We start from the raw sequence: 5,061 nt of genomic DNA on the forward strand, positions 1-5,061 counted from the left end.
ATTTGGCCAGTGTTCATTTTACATTGTTGTTCTTAAGTGTTTTCAAACTGATTCCAACTCATAGGGACCCTGTACAGGGCTATCAAAGAGCATATGGTGGGTTTGAACTGCCAATATTGTCGTTTGAAGACCAGTACTTTTCCTACAGTGCCACACCAGAAGTCCTCAGATAATATTAATAAATAAATACTTAAAGTAGTATGTTCTCCCTTTCTTCTGAAACATTTATTTTGCATTGAATATTTAATTGTAACCATTATATGTTACAAAAATAGTCCCCTGTAATTGACTGAAATGTGCCAATGATCACTGATGCAGTTTGAATGATGATTAAGGAAATGGAGCATTTTTCATTTATTAACTGTAAATAAAGTTAAAGAATAAACTGAGGGAAAACAAAACAAAACAAAAACACTGACTTATTGGTCAGTTTCTTGCTCTGTGATGGTTGCCGTGTTACTCTGATTCTGAAAGCTATACCACTTGTCTTTTGAATATTCAGTGTCACCCATGTCGGATAGATTTCAACTGAGCCTCCAGATTAAGACAGGCATAGGAAGAAGGAGAGGCAGGCTACTTCTAAATGTTTAGTCACTGAAAACCTTATGAATAACAGTGAAACACTGTTCTGATTGCACTAGATTATTGAATATTGAATCATGATGAAAAGCATAAGAATATTGTTAGATATAGTGTCAGAAGATGAGCCCTTAAAATAGAGTTGACATTTTTGACTCAAATACACAAAAGGCTTTGGGACTTTAATTTGCTAAAGGGGCCAATCTCTAAATGAAGACAAACATCTGTAAACATGCATTAATAATTGGAAGTCTATGAAATATGAATCTAGAAAAATTGGAAGTTGTCAAAATGTAATGGGAGATGTCACCCTCCAGCCACTGCAGCTGCACCCGGTCTTGCATCGGTCCAGAGGCCTCATCTGGGAGTGGAGCGGCATGGCAGTGGTCCCCCTCAGGAGGCCATCAGATAACCCCCTTCCGCTGTCTCGCCATGGCGACCTACCAGCAGAGCTGCATGGCCAATGTATCTTCTTCTATCATATGCTGACCTTGGCAAAGCTTGGAGATATCATCAACAAAGGATTTGGTTTTGGGTTGGTGAAACTGGATGTGAAAAAAAAGTCATGTAGTGGAGTGGCATTCTCCATATCTGGTTCATCTAATACAGACACTGATAAAGTTACTGGAACCTTTGAGACCAAATATAAATGGTGTGAGTGTGGTCTGACTTTCACAGAAAAATTGAACACAAGTAACACTCTGGGAACAGAAATAGCGATTGAAAACTAGATTTGTCATGGTTTAAAATTGACATTTGATACTATCTTCTCACCAAACATGGGAAAGAAAAGTAGTAAAATCAAGTCTTCTTATAAGAGGGAGTACATAAACCTTGGCTATGATGTTGACTTTGATTTTTCTGGACCTGCAATCCATTGTTCCGCTGCCTTTGGTTATGAGGGTTGGCTTGCTGGCTACCAGATTACCTTTGATAGTGCCAAATCAAAACTGACACAGAATAATTTTGCAGTGGGCTACAAGACTGGGGACTTCCAGTTACACACTAATGCCAATGATGGAACAGAATTTGGAGGATCAATTTATCAGAAAGTATGTGAAGAGCTTGACAATTCAGTCAGTAAATCTTGCTTGGACATCAGGTACCAACTGTACTCGTTTTGGCATTGCTGATAAATATCAGTTGGTTCCCACTGATTCTATTTCTGCAAAAGTCAACAACTCTAGTGTAATTGGAGTGGGCTACACTCAGACTCTGAAGCTGGGTGTGAAGTTGATACCGTATGCTCTGGTAGATGGGAAGATAATTAATTCTGGAGACCACAAACTTGGACTTTCTCTGGAGCAGGAGGCTTAATCCAGCTGAAGAAATCTCTGGGAATGGGTAGCAGAAGATTTGGTCTTAATACATTTCCATTGTGACCAGCAGGCTTCCTCCCCCCACCTCCGCCCCCAGGAAGGTGATCAACACAATGGATGATCTAAGCAGGAGCTGTGTTTTCTATATTGAGACAGTTATTTGTTCACTGGGTTCTAGTTCCATTAGTTCTGTCTAGGTATCAGTGCGGCAGTTGTGAAATCTCACCTACACATTATTTAAATGTATTTACTGTTAATGCACCTCCACCAATAATGAAATAGACCTTTACCAAACTCTGAAGAAAAAAAAAATGTAATGGAAGGCATAAACATCAATTTCTTAAGTATTAGTGAGCTGAAACTGCTATGGTATTGGCCATTTACAGTCTAACAATCATAAGATTTACTATGCTGGGAAAGAAGTTTAAGAAGAATAACAGTGCATTCATCATCAAAAAGAACATTCCAAGGTCTATTTTGAAGGGTAATGCTGTCTTTCATAGACTAATATCAATGTGTCTACAAGGAAGAACAGCTAATACAACTACTGTTCAAATTTACCCACCAAAAATAAAGCCAGTTATGATGAAATTGAACATTCTACCAACTTCTCCAGTCAGAAGTTGATTAAACATGCATTCAAGATTTATTGATGATTACCGGTGACTAGAATGCAAAGGTTGGAAACAAACAAGCAAAAATGATCAGTAGTTGGAACACATGGCCTTGGTGACAGCAATGATGCTGGAAATCACATGATGTAATTTTGCAAGACTAATGACTTAATCATTTTAAATACCTTTATTAAAAGATAACTATACACAAGAATTTCACCTGTTGAAATACACAGAAATCAAATTGGCTGCATCTGTGGAAAGAGACAGTGGAAAAACTTCATATCATTAACCAAAACAAGGCCAAGGGCAGACTGTGAAACAGACCATCAATTGTTCACATACAAGATCGGGCTGAAGATGAAGAAAATTATACCAAGTTCAACAGAATGAAAATATGACGTTGAACACATCCCACCTGAATTTAGAGATCATTCAAAACCAGATTTGATACATTACACACTAATGACTGAAAACCAGATGAGTTGTGGGATGAGGCATCCAGCTGGTATGAAGTGAGGGGAGATGCATATAATGCCCAAACTTTCAGATAGTTCCCATTTAATCTAGCTTCAATAACTTGGTAATCAGAACTTGACTAGAGGAAGATTAAGAAAAAAAAAAAAAAATGGTGAAGGAAACTAGTGTAAATTGCTACAATTTGATGAACTTGACCTATCCTTATGGATGTAGTAGCTCAAGGTACCAACTGAGAGGGAAGGAGTCTTCACATTAAGTATCAATCCTTCTGTATACAGGGTAGATAGGGGTGGGCAGAAGGTCAGGTAGATTACAGTATAAAATAGACTGTCTTAAATGGAGGGAAAAGTTAATAGAATATATTGTAACTTCAAATAAAAATTAATATTTCACAACATACCAAGAAAATGAAAGTCAAAGAAGAACATGGAAACATTACAACTATGAAGAAACTCACAAGAGAGAACACACACAAAAAAACATGAACTCAACACAGGAAGACATGTAGAACAAAGAAATCAGCAGCACCACAAAAAAAAGCAAACATAATGACAGCAATTAATCCATACCTATTGATAATTATACTGAAAATCAACAGATTAAATGCACCAGTTATGAGATGGAAAGTGGCAGAATGGATAAGAAAAGCAGATCATTCAGTATGCTGTATGCAAGAGACACACCTTACATACAAAGACAAAAACAGACTAAAAGTCAAAAGATGGAAATATATATATATACCAAAATAATTGTAATTTAAAAAGAACAGGAGTGGCAATACTAGTATTGTTAAAATAAACTTTAAGGCAAAACCCAGCATAAATTGAACAAGATGACATAACCATAATAAATATCTGTGCTCCCAATGAAAGAGTTCCAAAAAATATAAAGCAAACTCTAATAACTTTGAAGAAAGAAACAGACAAATCTATAATAATAGTGGAAGATTTTAATACACAACTTTCAAAAAAGAATAAATCAACCGGAAACAAAAACTTGACAAAGACACAGAAGAACAAAACAATACAATCAGCCAACTGGAACTCATAGATCTTTACAGAGCATTCAACCCAACAAAACAATACACATTCTTTTCCAGTGCACCTGGAACATTCTCCAAAATAGACCATATGTTAAGCCACAAAGCAAGCTTCCATAAATTTACAAACATCTAAACACTATAAGGTATCTTCTCATACCACAATGCTAGAATATTAGAAGTCAACAATATGAAGACAAAGGATATAATGTCAAATACATGGAAATTGAATAACACCCTGCTTCAAAGTAGTAGTAGAAATAATAATGGGTAGTAGAAGAAATAAAATATAAATTCACAAAGTTCCTAGAAACAAATGAGAATGAAAGCACAACACCATAATCTTTGGACATGGCAAAGCAGTGTTGAGAGGACTGTTAAATGAACTAAATCACATATCCCAAAAGAAGGAACAAATATCAACACATTAACACAAAATTTTCAACAACTAGCAACAGACCACTGAAGTAAAACTACAGTCAACCGAAGAAAGGAAATAATAAAGATTACAGCAAAATAAACGAGATAGAAAACAAAAAACTATAAAATCAACAGGACAAGACGCTGATTATTTGACAGAATTAATAAAATCAACAAACTGTTGGCAAACCTAACAAAATAAAAGAGGGAGAAGACACAGATAACATGCATAAGAAACCACATGGGTGATGTCACAACAGCACCAATAGAAATAAAAAGGATAATAACAGAATATTATGAAGAGTTGTACTCCAAACAATTGAAAACCTAGAGGAGATGGATACATTTTTAGAAATGCACTACCTACTTAAACTAACACAGAGTGAAGTAGAAAATTGAACAAACCTATAACAAAGGAATAAATTGACCAGGTCATCAAAAACTCCCAATCAAAAAAAGTCCAGGTCCAATGGGTTTTAATGTTTGTTTTTTTACCAAACATTCAGGGAAGAACTGTCACCAATTCTACTCAAAATATTCCAGAATATACAAGAGGATGGAAATTCTCCTAATACATTTTATGAAGCAAGCATAACCCTCATACCAAAAC

The 5,061-nt window shown here is 35.7% G+C and overlaps 1 pseudogene; it reads left to right on the top strand.

Moving 5' to 3' along the window:
• Positions 1–1,042: 1,042 nt before the first annotated feature.
• On the top strand, positions 1,043–2,019 carry LOC102842309 (annotated as a pseudogene).
• Positions 2,020–5,061: the final 3,042 nt, after the last annotated feature.

The sequence above is a fragment of the Chrysochloris asiatica genome, unplaced genomic scaffold (assembly GCF_000296735.1).
Source record: "Chrysochloris asiatica unplaced genomic scaffold, ChrAsi1.0 scaffold00240, whole genome shotgun sequence".
Taxonomy (NCBI): Eukaryota; Metazoa; Chordata; class Mammalia; order Afrosoricida; family Chrysochloridae; genus Chrysochloris; species Chrysochloris asiatica.